Genomic DNA, 18,590 nt, shown 5'->3' with positions numbered 1-18,590 from the left:
ACACAGTCAGGGTAACTGTGCAGAAGGTGGACGATCGTACGCCTGTCAATTGGATGGCGTTCGTGAAGAAGATTTTGTTCGAGTGCTGTGGGTTTGAAGCAGACGAGGCGGCTGGGGGTGGGGTCGAGAGTGTCACGCATCTCCTGGAATGTGCCTATGCAGAAGACGTCTGGAGAGGAATGTAGTGGTGTTTATCGAGCTTCGTCCCGAGCAGCACTGTGACACGGCACTCCGTGCTCTATGGAATGTTCCACAGGACGCACACCAAGACGAACATCAACTGAGCCTAGAGGATCGTCAACTCAGTGAAGGATGCTCTCTGGACCTTCCAGATGAAGGTGTTGATCCCGACTGAGTGCTGCAGACTGGCACAATCCAAGGTCCAGGAAAACATGTTGAAGGACGGGTTGAAGCTTGGGGCAACTGCCACCAAGGTGCGGTGGGGAAAGACCACCGTGTAACATCTGGCTCCCTAAGAAGAACAGGGGGCCCACGCAGTGATTTGGACTATGCTGACGCCTCAGCTAAATATATGGACATACTTTTGATAAATGTACATACCTGTATAAAAAATGATAAACTCTGATATCTGCATTTAAATGTTTATACATGTATGGCATGACAAACTGTACAGACCATCAAATTATTTTATGAATAAAGTATATTTTTGAAATTAAAAAAGATGTGTGCTGCATGTAGCATTTTCCTGGGGCAGGCAATTTCGATGTGACCTTGAGGAGCGTGAAGCAGTGCGAGCAGCTCCTGAAGGTCTTCAAGGAGAAGGAAGGGGAGCCTCTGTTCTCCAACTTATCAGCTGTTGTGTGTGCGTCCTGCACAGGGCAGTCATGTTAATGCGATTCATATGTACAGCCCCCAATTTCCAGCAGCTGATGTCCTCACCTTCCTGGGAATATACGTCCAGGTTGAGGCAGAAAGCACTGATGTGGTTGACCCTTTGAGAATCTGGACCAGCAATCGGCAGGTCAGGGTAACCCTGAGGGTCAATGCCATGGGAACATCCTCTACACACCCTCCAGTTTTGCAATCGGAGAGAGAAGAGTGTACTTGACATACGGAGTGCAGCCAAAACTGTGCCAAACCTGCGGGAGGTCAGGCCACATTACGGCTGACTGTACGGTTGCTATCTGTCAGAATTGCAAGCAGGAAGGTCATCCGACCAAGGAATGCAAAGAGGCCAAGAACTGTAATCTGTGTGGAGAGGCGGACCACATGTACATGGCCTGCCCAAGACGAGCGTCTGCCACCTATGCACAGACTGCCAGAGGTGGACGGTAAAGGATAAGCAAGGCACCACAAACCAGCAAGGGAACGGTGTCTGATGGCACCCAGAAGAAAGGACAGGCTGAAGCGGAGCAGACAGCAGCCAGCAGGTAGGGACAGCACTGATCCAAGCTCCTACAGGACAGATGGAGGCAATGGAGGAGGGGGAACCAAGGAGGCAGAGAATTGGATTCCTTTCAAATAAAGGAGGCGGAAAACGCGCCAGGCCACCAAAACCTCCTAGCAAAGAGGGAAACGACAGCTGCACAGTAAGGATACAGGCAGATCCTCGAATGGTGAAGATGGGCAGCACGGTAGCACAGTGGTTGACATTGCTGCCTCACAGCGCCAGAGACTAGGGTTCAATTTCCGCCTCAGTGACTCTCTGTGTGGAGTTTGTACATTCTCCCCGTGTCTGCGTGGGTTTCCTCCGGGTGCTCCGGTTTCCTCCCACAATCCAAAAATGTGCAGGTTAGGTGAATTGGCCATGCTAAATTACCCGTTGTGTTAGTTGAAGGGGTAAAATGTAGAGGAATGGGTCTGGTTGGGTTCCGATTCGGCGGATCGTTGTGGACTTGTTGGGCTGAAGGGCCTGTTTCCACACTGTAAATAATCTAATCTAATCAAAGATGGGCTCAGGGAGGGTCATCATCAAAAGATGAAACAGAGCACTGCGGGGAGAAAGGAGGGCAGAACCTCCCAAACAGGAAACGACGAACCCTCTGAGGTGACTGGTAAAGGCCACACACCACCAAATGAAAACTAGGAGGGAGCCACCACCCCACAGCTCCAGGTAACTGGGAGCAGCGACCCTCTTCTGATGTGAGCTGAGGATTAAGGAAACCATTGCCTTCTCATGTCAAAGCCAAATTTGAGGAAGATCCTTTGGTACTCTCCCTGCTATAAACAATTTTTGCTTGAATTAACGTCCATTCCCTGTGCTTCCAGAGTCTTTGTCCCTCGCTGGGGAATCACGCTCCTACAATAAGCAAGGACATACAGATCAAAGGGTAAACTAAAAACAGACTGAGGCATACAGGCTGCACCACAAATGGCATGCAATAGGCAAGATCAACGTGAATAAGATCAGCACTATTTGAATTCAGAGTTTCCACTACTCACTTTAATAATGGGCTGGGAAGATACTGTTCATGAGACGCTGGTTTGTACTGTCTGCCTGATGGAAGAGATTGTAGGTGATCCAGTGTGCGAATGGTCTTTGGTTGCCAGTCTTTCGGCGGCAGCGAGCCTTGTAAATGGAGTCAATGGATGGGAGGTTGGCTTCCTTCATGGCATGGGCTGTGCACACAACCTTCTGTCATTTCTCTTACTGTCCTGGGCTGGGCTATTGTCACACCAGACCATTATGCACACGAATGGTTTGCGCTCAGTGGTGCATTTGTAGAAATTGGTCAGGATCTTTGTGGGCATGCCAAATGTCCTGAGCTGCCAGAGAACTAAGATGCCTTGTTGTGCCATCTCGACTGTTACATCTAACTGGGAAGTCCAGGACAGGATGTTGGTTATCGTCACTCCGAGGAACTTAATGATGCCACCAATTCAACTTCAGTTCCATTGATGAAGATGGAGGCATGTTCTCCTCCTTTCTTTCTGAAGTCATTGATCAGTTTGTTAGTTCTGCCGATGTTGAAAGAGAGGTTGGCCTCAGTGCAGCACATCACAAAGTCCTCTATTTCCATTCTGTATTGGCTTGCCATCATTACATGTCTGTCCTACTATAATGGTGTCATCAGTGAACATGGAGATGGCGTTCATTCAAAATTTGGCAATACAGTCGTGGGTGTACAGGGGTATAGTAGGAGGCTGAGGACACATCTTTTGGTAAGTGTTGACTGTTATCATGGAAGAGACACACTTACCTATTTTCACTGATTGTGTACTGTAGGTCAGAAAGCTGAGGATCCAATTTCAGAGGGTGGAGCCGAGACTAAGGTCAGGGAGTTTTGTGATTATTCTGAAGGGAATAATGGTATTGAAGGTGAACCTATAGTCAATGAGCAGGAATCTGTCGTGGAATTGTAGGGGATCGAGGCAGGCTTGGAGACTAGAACGGATGTGGGCCATGAAAGGCCTCTCGAAGCACTTCATGCCGCTCCTCAATCTCCTGTGCTCTAACGAGAAATGTCCCAGCTTATCCAACCTCTCCCTATGACTCAGACCCTTGAGTCCTGGCAATATCCTTGTAAAGTTCCAGTTTAATAGCATCCTTCCCATAGCAAAGTGACCAAAAATGAACACAATGTTGAACTTCAAACTATTTGCAACTGTAAGTTTTACTCTGCTGCTAATCATTATGTTGCTGTGATATTATTTTATTATTTGTCTTATTCTGAAATCATATTATTCATTGAATCCTCTGACGGTAATCCCCTCGGGTGAACGTCCTCCTGACTGCGTGAATTTGAATCAATCTATTTTGTTTGGACTCATATTTTGAGGCCGCTGTATATCAGAAAACAGGAAGAGATGATGGATGTTTGTGCAGTGTGTGTCCTTTACTGGACCAGCTTGTCTCTCCAGGCACCTAAAGCTTTTATTGTGGGTCAGAGTCCCTCCGAATTGTTAATCACAGAAGGAAGCTATTCAGCCCATTGTAGGTCCATGAACATAGAACATTACAGCTCAGTACCGGCAACATTCTTCAGCAGTACCCATCTCTCCACCAACCTGACAGCGAACCCTAAATTTATTAATTCATCCTTCTATTCCCTCATTAAGGTCATTTTCAAATAGACAAACAACAGTCACCCCCAAACAGATTTTTACAGTATCCCACTAGCGACTGAACTCGAGGATGGCCATTCCCCATCAACTACCACCCTCTGTCTTCTTTCAGCTAGCCAATTTCTGATCCAAAACGTTAAATCACCCTCAATTCTACGTCTCCGTATTTTTCTGTGAGAAAGTAAGGGCTACAGATCTTTGAGATCAGATTTGAAAGTGTGGTGCTGGGAAAGCACAGCAGGTCCGGCAGCATCCGAGGAGCTCGGAGAAAGTGAAGACTGCAGATGCTGGAGACCAGAACACTGATTCCTGGTGAAGGCCTTACAAGTGAAACATCGACTCTCCTACTCCTTGGACGCTGCCTCGTCTGTTCTGCTTTTCCAACACCACACTCTCCATATTTTCTGCAATAGCCTAACATGGTGGACTTTTCAAATGTTTTACTGAAATACTTATACCCCACTTTACCCTGACCCACCTGTTTGGTTACCTCTCAATGAATTCAGTAAGATTTGTGAAGCATGACATACCCTTCACAAAACCTTGTTGACTATCCCTAATAAAGGATTCCTTTCTAGGTGAGAATAAATCCTATCTCTTATAAACTTTTCCAACACTTTACCCATAACCAAAGTCAACCTGGTATATAATTACCAGGGTTGTCTCTTCTCCATTTCTTGAACAAAGGGACAACCTTTGTTGTTGCCCAGTCTTCTGGCACTATTCCTGTCGACAATGGCGATGTAAAGATTCGAACCAATGCTTGTGTCACCTCCTCTCTAACTTCACAGAGAATCCTGGGATTAATTCCATCTGGCCAAGGGAACTTATCTATTTTCACACTCTCCAGATTTGCTAACATCTCCACCTTACGAACCTCAATCCCATCTAGTCTAATAGCCTTTACTGCATATAGGCCCAGATAGCATTGTCTTTCCATTGTGAATATTGATTCAAATATTTATTTAGTGCCTGTGCGATCTCCTTGGACTACACACACAACTTCACACTACTATCCATGATTGACCCTAATCTTAATTTGGTCATTCTTTTATTCGTGACATACTGATACAAAGCTTGAGGGTTTTCCTGGATCCTACTTGCCAAAGACTTCTCATACTCTCTCTTGGCTATTCTTATCTCTTTCTTTACGTCCTTCCAGGATAACTTGTAACTCACAAGCATCCGAACTGAACCTTCACGTTTCATCTTTACATAAGCCTCCTTCTTCCTCTTGACAAGAGATTCAACTGCTTCAGTCAACACAGCAGCCTCCCTCGACCACTTCCTTCTTTTCTGACATGCGTAAACTTATCAAGGACACACAGTAGCTGTTGTTTGAAATAGCTCCACATTTAAATTGTGCCCATCCCCTGCAGTTTCCTTCCCCATCCTATGTATTCTAAATCCTTTCCTAATCGCATCATAATTGCCTTTCCCCCAGCTATAACACTTGCCCTGCGGTATAGACCTGTCCCTTTCCAAAGCTAAGGTAAACATAACTGAATTGTGGTCACTATCAGCAAAGTGTATACCTACCTCCAATTCTAATACCTGGTCTGGTTAATTACCCAGTACCAAATCCAATTTGGCCTTGTACCTTGTTGGCCAATGTACATACTGTGTCAGGAAACCATTCTGGACACATTGGACTAAAACTGACTCATATAAAGTAATTGAACTGTAGCGTTTCCAGTCACTATTTGGAAAAGTAAAGTCCTCCATAACAACTACTCTGTTATTTTCGCTCCTATCCAGTATCATCTTTGTAATCCTTACGCTACATCTCTGGAACTTTTCAGAGGGCTGTAGAGAAATAAAAACAGGGTGACCTCTCTGTTTTTGTTTCTAACCTCTTCCCATACTAACTCAGTGGACGAGTCCTTACCAAACATCCTTTCTGCCACCGTAATATTGTCTTTGATTAACAATGCCTCCACCTCCCGCCACTTTTCGTACCTGACTTGTTCTTAATGAAGCATCTAAACCCCGGACCAACCAACGATCAGTCCTGTCCCTGCTCTATCCATTTCACCAAAATAGCCGCAACGTTTGTAAAAAGATTCGTAGCTCGGGTGCTTGTTGTTGTGATTCTGTTCACCAAGCTGGGAATTTGTGTTGCAGACATTTCGTCCCCTGTCTAGGCGACATCCTCAGTGCTTGGGAGCCTCCTGTGAAGCGCTTCTGTGTTGTTTCCTCCAGCATTTGTAGTGGTTTGTCTCTGCCGCGTCAGACTGTCAGTTCCAGCTGTCCACTGCAGTGACCTATGCATTGAGTCCAGGTCGATGTGTTTAATGATAAAATCCGTGGATGAGTGCCATGCCTCAAGGAATTCACTGGCTGTTCTCTATTTGGCTTGTCCTATAATAGTTGTGTTATTCCAGTCGAACATCAAGCTGTGCAACTGCACAATTTTGAAACAGGGAGCGATTGGAGGGATGGTAAAACGAGGGTGAGTTGGATAGATCAGAAGACAGCATGAGGGGAGATAGACAGGAACAGACAGAAATTGGAAGTTTTATTTAGACATTCTCACGGTCTGCAAGGTCTTTATCTATTACCATACCCTGTGTGCGCTGTGCAGATACTGACTGTGGTCCCAGAACATTTATCTTCAATAATATCATACAGCTGAGTTGCTGACAGTTAAAGAGAGTTCGAAAGGCCAAGTTATTTTTTTACAATGAGAAGGTGGTTAAATTTAAACAGACTGGGTGAAAGCAGCAGGAACTGAGAATCCTGCTCGATACTAAGATACTGTGCTAGAGAATCTCAATGAGGTGGATCACTGACAGAGGGGAAATCAGCATCTCAGCTGTGGGCAAAATAATGATTGAGAAAGATTGTACACCACTTCCGTGGTTTTGTAAAACACTTTTCAATTTATGTAGCTCAATATCATGAATATATCTTATCTCCTTATACTTTCCATAGTTTAGTATGGACAGAAAATCATTTTGTCCTGTATTTTGTGATCAATAAACAGATTTTACTCCTCATTCCTCACTTTAAATGTATCCTTGAATCTGTTCTTCATATGAGTTATAAAGGGTAACATTCCAATACTGATGACTGGGGAATATTATTGTCCCTCCCTCCAGTCTGAACTGCCATGTCCCACAATTCTCTCTGTTTTCTGTCTCCTCCACAATGCCATAATCACACTGTAATTGAAGTCCAGTAAATGACACTTCATCACAGTTCACGAACATCGAGGACATCAATAGCACAGGCCTCATCTGCCTCTCTCTGAACCTGGAATAACAATCTGAATTGCATTTGTCACGTTCAATTCTCTGTTATCATATCCATGCCATTTGTCTGTTATAATCCCACGTTTCTCAGACACACACTCCCCTCAGATCATGAAGTATAAAAATTGCCTCAATGTTTAATTGAAATTATGTTGCTTGATCAATAGTTCCAGGATGTATGTTTCCATTTATAAACAGAGAAACATGTTTGCGTTCTGATAAACTTATAACATTTCTCCTGCATCCAAGTCAGATTGAATGGTTTTCTCAATTGATCTACCGATCTCAAGATTTGGTCCATCAGTCACCCTCACAAATCCCATTCAGAATGCGAAAGTTGGAATCATTATTTTGAATTTTAATAAAACAATATTGAATTGAAAGGCGTTGGCTGGAGCTATTTGTTCAGAGACTGTGATTGATGTCCGTCTCCATGGATCAGAAATGTGTCACTGGAGGGTTTGCCTCTTCTGTTAATTAAAGACTCGGTTCAATGTGTTATCCCAGTATGGGCGGGAGCATCATTGACTGGACTAACAGAGATCAGCAGCTCGAGAGTCAGGGAGAGGAGACTTCAGAATCTGAGAACATTAGACTGGAATGCTCCAATAATGGATCTGAATCTGAGAACATTGGAAAGGAATATTACAACAGACAGGAATTTATCCTTCGGTCTTTAATACCTTTCTCAGCCTTGGATATCATTAGCATCATAGATCGAAGATATCCTTTGGATTATTCAAGGTGGTTACTATCCCATCCACGCCATAGTTGGTGTTCCTGGTAAGTCATTCCATCTGACTATTAAGCTGAGTTGAACTGAATTGCTGTTCATATTCACATTTTAGAATTTGGAAGTCATCATTTTCAGATACAGTCAAAAATTTTATTCCTTACAAATTATAACTAGCAAATTACTATTCACAACTTACTCAACAATATGTGAGGAGAAACCAGACTGTTCTTAAACTCCATGATATTTTCTCTCCATACAGATTTCCATTCATACATATTCTCCCCGCTCACCAATCCTGCCCAAGGCCACTATCAGGATATTTCAGTCTCCTTCTCAGCCTCAATGCAACTGCTGAATAATCCATCGTTTGTGCCTTTGGTAAATCCAGATATAACCGTTTCAAGTCTCTTCTAACAATGCTTACGTCACAAAATATTTGTACTTGAGATGATTAATTTGTCCTCTCCACAGAATCTGTAAGATGGACAGACAGTGCATGGTGGTCACGTCATTGACTCATAATCAAACGGCACAGAATAATAATCTTTTAGTGTCTCATGAAGGAAGTTGATGGAATGTAAATTAAATCATCACCACTTGTTTTGAACAAAGCCTATGTGTTTGCCTCATGTCCTGTAGAGAGGTTCATGGGTCATCCATCCCTGGTCAGGTCTCTGTGTGAATGCAAATGTACTGCGATGTGTTTTACTTTGTACTAACCTGTGGAACAGCTGAAACAGTTACTCAGTTCAGGATCAGCATAACATACTGGTCTGACCAGGGCTGCACACATCCCGTGAGAGCAGAATAAAAGAAAAGATACCTCCCTTCCCCTGCCTGATTTCCATGTTCCTGCAAGTCATTTCCATTCAGGTAGGTGACCATTCCCTGTTTCGAGTGAAGACTTTATAATAGAGTCTCCCTCCGAGAATGATATTCATCTCCATCGGTACCTCTGGTGATGACTTTATTGATGCTGACGTACAAATGTAAGAAATGTCTAAATTCCACATCATTCGCAGTGAGAGAGAAGTAATGGCTTTTTACAGCACAGGAAACAAGCTGAGACAGCTAAGTGAGGGAACAGAATTATTGCGATCAACCCTGAGAGTGTTGATGAGATAGTATTTGGAGTATTGTGGACATATTTTCTCTCTTTTATAAGGAATACGCCTCTTGGCAGCAAGAGTGTAAAGGAGCTTCACCAGCCTCATTGTTAGGATGATTGTACCATCGGGAGTGCATGAGGATTAATGTGTAGTGCTTTGAGGGAATAAGATTATTGCATTGAACCGTAAGGGGATGGACTGTCACGCATTATATTCCAAACAAACAATGATACGGTGATAAATTCCATGGCTTGTTTATTACTAGGTTTACATGATTGTCGATTCGTTAAAAGCCTCTCGGAATGTTCCTCTCACCCCACGCCACTCCCCATTTTGATTGAGAGAGAGAGAGAGTCAGTCTTTGACTATCCTCTCTCCACATTATGAACGTCATGTAATCCACAATCCCGACAGGAGCCTCAATACTTACATGGTAAAACAGTTAACTATTTCCATCAACTTCTGACCCCCACAGAGAACATGGATCTGTCTTCTCGGAAATGGAAGATGCCTCTTTGAGACTTGGTAGAAAACATTTGGTTTCCTTCCTCACTGCCGGCGAAACAGAACATGTGTCCCACAGGCAATGGAGCCACGAGGAAAATCGTGAGCTGTCTATGAGTGCAGTGTCTGCTCAATTGGTCTTTCAGGTTGGAGCATCAATGACACCACATGTTCCCGTATAAATGTGTTAAGGGGCTGAATGGCCTCTCCTGCTCCCATAAAACAGTATCAAGTGTCTGATTGGGCTCAGCCTGTTCCTGTTTAACAGCTCAATGTACTGACTGGAGCCCTCCTCTTCCTGGGGAACAGGCAGCACGATTGAATGGGCTGTCCCTGCTTTTGTTCAGTCGTTTAGATGGGCAGAATGGCTTCCATATATCATGTAACCAGCTTGTGGTGCTGAATGAGCTCATGTTTTAACTGTGGAAATGTGCAGTGTCTGGCCGTGCTGTTACATGAATGTTACTGACACTTTAACAACACAAACCTGACTGCTGTCCAGGCTTTGCTGCACATGGACATAGAGACTGGTTCAGGAGCTGAGGGGGGACAAAATGTTCTGAACATTGTGTGACCTTCAGTGATCACCCCGCTTCTGATCTTATGATGGATCGGCGGAGGGGTGGGGGAGTGGAGTGGAGTGGTACCAGGGATGTGGCCCGCGTAAACGTTGATGAAGGAGCTGAAGATGTTTATACTGAGGAAGTTAACCTGAGGATCACCTCAACAGATGTCCTGGGACTGAGAGGATTGTCAGCCACCGCCCACATACATCTTCCTTTGTGCTCTGAAAGACCCCAACCAGTAGGGAGGAAACACCTGATTCCCATTAAACTCAAATAAGTAGGTGGTCGCGATGACACCCTCAGTCAAATACTGTCTTGGTAATCTGTCCTGAGACCTTATGTTCACCTCTTGTTCCTTTCAATAGGTGACGGTGTCTGTGGGGGGAGTCTTTCCCTCTCACAGAAGGAAATCAATGTCTGAAATTATCTGGTGTAGAGAGGTAAAGGAGCTTAATCACTGAAAGTATTTAAGGAGGAGGTAGATGCATTTTTGACCTGTCAGAGAACCCATGGGTGTGATTGATTGGGTATTAAAGAGGAGGTAACGCTAACAGTAGATCAGCCATTTTCGTATACAATGGCTTGACCGTCCGAATTACCTGATCCTGTTCCTTATGTTCATATTTTCTGTAATTAAAATGTTCATGGTTGTAATGTTCCTAGACTATCTATTATTGAATGTTGCATTCAGAAAGGGCGTAGCACTTTGAGTCATCTCTGGGTGAGGTATGGGGCTTTATTCATAATGGATCTTGGTCTAGACCATGACCAACAAATGAAGCACAAGTTGCAGAGAGGAGGCGCTTTGTGAAGAGACCAGGGGCATCTTTCGAAGCCAGACTGTATTTCAAAATAACATTTTACAACACTCACCAAACCGTGTGTGACAGTCTGGAGGGATTGAAAGAGAGCCTGTGTTACTGTGGACCAGGTATTTGGAGCAAGTGGCCTCCATCTGCCCCATACACAAAGCCGTGCAGCCTGCTCTTAATCACACCCTGCCTTTCCAAATGTATGTATATCTTATCTCTCAGAACCTTCTAAAGTAGTTTACCTACTACAGATGTCTGGTTTACTGGTCTATAGTTACCAAGTTTTTCTTTGTAGCCTTTCTTGAATAAGGGCACAGCATTCCCTGTCCTCCAGTTATCTGGGATATCACCCGTGGCCAGCGATGATATAAAAATATCAGCCAGGCTCCCGCAATCTCTTCTCTGTCTTCTTGCAATGTTCTTCGGTACATATCTGTTACATGAAAATACTGCAACGTTTGAATTAAAAATCTATTTCTTTAATGTAAAAACACCAAAGAGTGATAAAGTGACTTAATGATGGTTAACATAACAAATTGAAGATTATTTTAATTCTAAGAAGTGACTTCATAAGAATTCCAGACATTGTGGAAACCTGAGAAATGTCAGAAATTTACAATACAGAAAAGGAGGGCGATGAAAATGATAAGGAAATCAAAAAGCGAACCTGCATGCTCACACACAGGAATACCAGGACTGCACAAATCTACAATCTGTATTTCAAAGGAAACAAAACAAAAGTAAGGTCAAATGTGGAAATTTGTAATCGGGAGAGGAGAGTTTATTGTGGAGAAACGTTACGCTGCATCTGTCATCATGGAGAAAGATCCAGAAAATCACCCAGAAATACCTAGTGATCGTTTAGGGCTCGTGGAACTAAAAACACAAAGTCCATTCATATCAGTAACAAGGTAGGACTGAACATGTAGCTGCATTAAACATTGCCATGTCGAACGAAACAGATATAATTCATTTCAAAATGCCAGAAATAGATCAGCAACAGAAGTATTAATTGCACTGTCAATGGCTGTGTTTTATTTTCATGTATATTCCACAGAGGCTGGAAAGCCATGGTAGATAAAATGAAGGTAATACACGTGATCCAAGCATGGTAGGGAGATGAATGCAATGGATCCAAGCTCCTAGAAAGGGAAAAAGTGATAGTGTGAAGAAATGCAGACCAATTAACTTGACATCTGTAGAGAAACGTTTGGAATCTATGAGACAGGATGCGATATTGGATATTTAGAAATTAACAGCAACATTGGAGAGAATCTGTCTCCATTTCTGAAAGGAAAAATACACTTGATAACTACGGAATTTTTTGAAGGGTATTGAGAACAATGTATGTAAGTGACAAGTTAAACTTGGGTTCACCTTCAATTAAAGACGTCAGAATATCGATGCAACGACATGTTGAAGTAGTTTCACAGCATGTTGGTGAGAGTGTACCTGGAGTATTGTGTACAGACTTGGTGAGACGGTCCCTGGAGTATTTTGTACAGGGTTGGTGAGACTGTACCTGGAGTATTATGTGCAGGGTTGGTGAGACTGTACCTGGAGTATTGTGTACAAGGTTGGTGAGTCTGTACCTGGAGTATTGTGTACAGGGTTGGTGTCCTAATCTGAGAAAGAATATACTGACCACAGAGGAAGTGCAATAGACATTCGCCATATTAATCCCACAGGTGACGAGATTGCCTGATGAGGAAAGTTGGCCTACGAGCTCTGGAGTTTCAAAGAATGAGAGGTGATCACAGTGAAATTTAGAAAATTCACAAAACATATGACAAGGTGGAAATAAACAGAATGCTTCCCTGGCTTTCTACTCCACATTTAAGACAAATAATGGCAAAATAAGGGACAGGCCATTGAAGACCGCAATTTTGAGTGCGAGCAGCAGCTAACGTAAGACTGTTTGTTTTAAAAGTACTTACCGGTAGCGGGCAGCGGTGTTTTTTTTTCACTCTCTTCACAGAAAGAGCGGGAGCAGCAGGGGGAAGTGACGACGACCAGAGAGGCAGCCGAGACCTGGAATCAGGTAGAGCGTAAGCTTACCTGGGTAGGTTTGTTTCCCCTTTAAAAGCGCGCAGCTGAAGAACCCGAGGCACTACAGAGGTAGTGCCTCCCACCCGCCCTCCTCCTCTAACCTAATAATAAGATCCGTTGTGGTAAGGAGGTAAGTGCCGAATTTTGCTTGTTGTATTCTTTAGACCCAGTTTTTTGTTTAAAATAAAGGTTAGCTTTAGAGGGATGGCAGTGAAGGCAGTGCAATGTTCCTCCTGCAACATGTATGAGGCGAGGGATGCCATGGACGTCCCTGCTGATTACACTTGCAGGAAGTGCACCCATCTCCAGCTCCTCCAAGACCGTGTTAGGGAACTGGAGCTGGAGTTGGATGAACTTCGGATCATTCGGGAGGCAGAGGGGGTCATAGATCGGAGCTATAGGGAAGTAGTAACTCCAAAGATGGCAGATAGATGGGTGACAGTGAGGGGGACTGGGAGGAAGCAGCCAGTGCAGGGACCCCCTGTGGTCGTTCCCCTCAAGAACAAGTATACCGTTTTGGATACTTGTGGGGGGGACGACTTACCAGGGGTAAGTAACGGGGCTCAGGCCTCTGGCACGGAGCCTGTCCCCGCTACTCAGAAGGGAAGGGTGGAGAAGAGCAGAGCAATAATAATTGGGGACTCGATAGTTCGGGGCACAGATAGGCGGTTTTGTGGGAACGAGAGAGACTCACGTTTGGTATGTTGCCTCCCAGGTGCAAGGGTACGTGATGTCTCTGATCGTGTTTTCCGGGTCCTTAAGGGGGAGGGAGAGCAGCCTGAAGTCGTGGTCCATATTGGCACCAATGACATAGGTAGGAGGAGTGCTGTGGATGTTAGACAGGCTTTTAGGGAGCTAGGTTAGAAGCTCAGAGTTAGAACGAACAGAGTTGTTGTCTCTGGTTTGTTACCCGTGCCACGTGATAGAGAGTCGAGGAATAGGGAGAGAGAAGAGTTAAATGCGTGGCTACAGGGATGGTGCAGGAGGGAGGGATTTCGGTACTTGGATACTGGGGTTCTTTCTGGGGAAGGTGGGACCTCTATAAACAGGATGGTCTGCACCTGAACCTGAGGGGCACCAGTATCCTTGGGGGGAGGTTTGCTAGTGCTCTTGGGGGGGGTTTAAACTAACTCTGCAGGGGCATGGCAACCCAGACTGTAGCTTTAGGGTGCAGGACCTGGAGTGTAGGGAGGTTAGGAATATGGCATCAATCTTAAAGGAGGGTGCCTGTAAACAGAAGAGTGGCTTGAAGTGTGTATACTTTAATGCCAGAAGTATACGAAATAAGGTAGGTGAACTCGCAGCGTGGGTTGGTACCTGGGACTTCGATGTTGTGGCTATTACGGAGACGTGGCTAGATCAGGGACAGGATTGGCTGTTGCAGGTTCCAGGGTTTAAATGTTTTAGTAGGGTCAGAGGTGGGGGCAAAAGAGGGGGGGGGGTGTGGCTTTGCTTGTCAAAGATAGTATTACAGCGGTGGAAAGGAAGATGGACGAAGATTTGCCATCTGAGGTAGTTTGGGTTGAGGTTAGGAATAGGAGAGATGAGGTCACCCTGTTGGGAGTCTTTTACAGGCCTCCTAATAGTCCTAGAATCGTTGAAGAAAGGATTGCGAAGATGATTCAGGAGAAGAGTGACAGTAATAGGGTGATTGTTATGGGAGACTTTAACTTTCCTGATATTGATTGGGAAAGCTATAGCTCAAGTTCGTTAGATGGGTCAGTGTTTGTGCAATGTGTGCAGGAGAGTTTCCTGACACAATATGTAGATAAGCCAACAAGAGGTGAGGCCATACTGGATTTGGTTCTGGGTAACGAACCAGGCCAGGTATTAGAACTAGAGGTAGGTGAGCACTTTGGGGACAGTGACCACAATTCGGTGATTTTTACTCTAGTGATGGAGAGGGATATGTGTGTACTACAGGGCAAGAGTTATAGCTGGGGGCAGGGAAATTATGATGCGTTGAGGCATGACTTAGGATGTGTGGATTGGAAAAGTAGATTCCAAGGCAAGAGCGTAATTGATATGTGGAACTTGTTCAAGGAGCAACTATTGAGTGTCCTTGATAAGTACGTACCTATCATGCAGGGAGGAAAGGGTTGTGTGAGGGAGCCGTGGTTTAATAAGGAGTTGGAATCCCTTGTTAAATGGAAGAGGGCGGCCTTTGTAAAGATGAGGCGTGAAGGTTCAATAGGGGCGATTGAGAGTTATAAGGTAGCCCGGAAGGACCTGAAGAGAGAGCTAAGAGCAGCAAGGAGGGGACATGAAAGGTCCTTAGTTGGTAGGATTAGGGAAAACCCTAAGGCTTTCTATAGGTATGTTAGGAATAAAAGAATGACTAGGGAAGGAATAGGTCCAATCAAGGATAGTAATGGGAAGTTGCGTGTGGAGGCTGAAGAGATTGGGGAGGCGCTGAATGAATACTTTTCGTCAGTATTCACTCAGGAACAGGACATTGTTGTCGATATGAATACTGAGGCACGAATAAGTAGAATGGATGGCTTTGAGATATGTAGAGAAGAGGTGTTGGAAATTCTGGCAAGGGTGAAAATAGATAAGTCCCCTGGGCCTGATGGCATTTATCCTAGGATTCTCTGGGAAGCAAGGGAGGAGATTGCAGAGCCATTGGCCTTGATTTTTGTGTCCTCTTTGTCGACCGGAGTAGTGCCAGAGGACTGGAGGCTAGCAAACGTGGTTCCCTTGTTCAAGAAGGGGAGTAGGGATAATCCTAGTAACTATAGGCCAGTGAGTCTCACTTCTGTTGTTGGCAAAGTCTTAGAGAGAATTGTAATGGATAGGATTTATGCACATCTGGATAAGAATGATGTGATCAAGGATAGTCAGCATGGTTTTGTGAAGGGCAGGTCGTGCCTCACAAACCTTATTGAATTCTTTGAGAAGGTGACTAAGGAGGTAGATGAGGGGAAAGCGGTAGATGTGGTATATATGGATTTTAGTAAGGCGTTTGATAAGGTCCCCCATGGTAGGCTACTGCAGAAAATACAGAGATATGGCATAGAGGGTGAGTTGGAGGTTTGGATTAGGAATTGGCTCTCTGGAAGAAGACACAGGGTAGTAGTTGATGGCAAAGGTTCATCTTGGAGTGCCGTCACTAGCGGTGTTCCGCAAGGATCTGTTTTGGGACCATTGCTGTTTGTCATTTTTATAAATGACCTGGAGGAAGGGTTAGAAGGTTGGGTGAGCAAGTTTGCGGATGATACGAAAGTCGGAGGAGTTGTAGACAGTGAGGAAGGATATGGTAGGTTACAGCGGGATATAGAGAAGCTGCAGAGCTGGGCAGAAAGGTGGCAAATGGAGTTCAATGTAGCTAAGTGTGAAGTGATTCACTTTGGTAAGAGTAATAAAAAGATGGATTACTGGGCTAATGGTAGACTACTTGGTAGTGTGGAAGAGCAGAGGGATCTTGGTGTCCATGTACGCAGATCTCTGAAAGTTGCCACCCAGGTAAATAGTGCAGTGAAGAAGGCATATGGCGTACTGGCTTTTATTAGTAGAGGAATTGAGTTCCGGAGTCCTGAGGTCATGCTGCAGTTGTATAGGACTCTGGTGCGGCCGCATCTGGAATATTGTGTGCAGTTTTAGTCGCCATACTATAGGAAGGATGTGGAGGCACTGGAACGGGTGCAGAGGAAGTTTACCAGGATGTTGCCTGGTATGGTAGGAAAATCCTATGAGGAAAGGCTGAGGCACTTGGGGTTGTTTTCATTGGAGAAAAGAAGGTTTAGGGGTGATTTGATAGAGGTGTACAAGATAATTAGGGGGTTAGATAGGGTTGACAGTGAGAACCTTTTTCCACGTATGGAGTCAGCTATTACAAGGGGGCATAGCTTTAAATTAAGGGGGGGGTAGATATAGGACTGATGTTAGGGGTAGGTTCTTCACTCAGCGAGTCGTAAGTTCATGGAATGCCCTGCCAGTAGCAGTAGTGGACTCTCCCTCTTTATGGGTATTTAGGCAGGCATTGGATAGGTATATGGAGGATAGTGGGTTAGTGTAGGTTAGGTGGGCTTTGATCGGCGCAACATCGAGGGCTGAAGGGCCTGTACTGCGCTGTATTCTTCTATGTTCTATGTTCTATGTTCTATGTTCTAAAGAGGAATTCGTTCAGTCGGAGAGGACTGACTAACACAGGGGCATTGAAACCTGCTGGCAAGGCAAGATTAGGGCGAATCCCCAGATAATCTACAATGTGTCAATCAGAAAAGAAGAACCAGGGAACAGGTAGGACCCATTAATAACTTGGCAAGTTGCATCTAAATCAACTTTAGTGGTAGGAGACAGAGGGTGGTGGTAGAAGGCTGTTTGTGTGACTGGAGGCTGGTGTCCAATGGTGTACCACGGGAATCAGTGTTGTGTCCCTTATTATTTGTGATTCGGAGGTGCCAGTGTTGGACTGGGGTGGACAAAGTTAAAAATCACATAACACCAGGTTATAGATCAACGGGTTTATTTGGAGGCACGAGCTTTCAAAGTGCATAACCACCTGATGAAGAAGCAACACTTCAAAAGCTATTGTCTGCGAATGAACATGTTGGACTATAACCTGGTGTTGTGTGATCTTTAACCTTATTATTTGTGGTATTCATAAATGGTGTATCTGTGAATATGGACGGGGGTGGGCAGAGTGAGATGAGCAAGTTTGTGTTGGACACAAAGATTGGCTGAGTGGTTAACAGTGAGGAGGTAGGTCTTATGTTACAGGAAGATACAGATGAAATGTTCAGATGGGTAGATCAATCACAGATGGAATGTAACCCTGATAAATATGAGGTGGTGCACTTTGGAAGAAGGAACCAGACAGGGGAGTACTCAATGAATAGCAACACACTAGGAAGCTCAGAGGGTGCTTCTCCACACATCCCTGAATGTGACTGGACAGGGTAATACACAAGTTGAGAATGCATAGGGGCCCGTAAACGTAGCCTTCATTCATCGACACATAGATTATAAGAGCTTTTCAAATGTTAGGCTGCCGTTCTCTTTTTCCCATCAAAGGGCACAACGTCACATCTACCCACATTGCCCCGTCTTTGCACAGACACTCCACTTGCCTCAGGCACATTGGAGCTTTGTTTTCATCTTCCTCACCCGCTCACAGTCCGACATTGAATAGTGCACTCAGCAGCTTGGAAATATTGCATTTGATTCCATCTAACAAAAGTTTGGTGTGTATTTGAAATAGCTCGGGCCCAAGCACTGAATCCTGCTACATCCCCGAGTCCTCCGCTCTAAACGAAAACATTGTTTTATTCCTACTCCCTGTTTCCTGTTAGCTCTCCCATTGTAAAACCATGCCCTTCTATTAGCCCCAGTCTCATACGTTTCTAATTTGCATAGTAGGCTCGGGGCTTTATCAATCAGCTTTCTGAAAATCCAATCGTATTGCATTGATTGCTTTTCCATAATTTTGCTAAAAGTCAGTTTCTCAAATGTGATTCCCATTTGATAAATCACTTTGCCTCAGCCCATTACTTTCAGTTAAATTACTTTTTCCATAACGTTTATTTGCTAAT

This window comes from Chiloscyllium punctatum, chromosome 6 (genome assembly GCF_047496795.1).
Source record: "Chiloscyllium punctatum isolate Juve2018m chromosome 6, sChiPun1.3, whole genome shotgun sequence".
NCBI lineage: Eukaryota > Metazoa > Chordata > Chondrichthyes > Orectolobiformes > Hemiscylliidae > Chiloscyllium > Chiloscyllium punctatum.
This window is presented reverse-complemented; position numbering follows the sequence as displayed.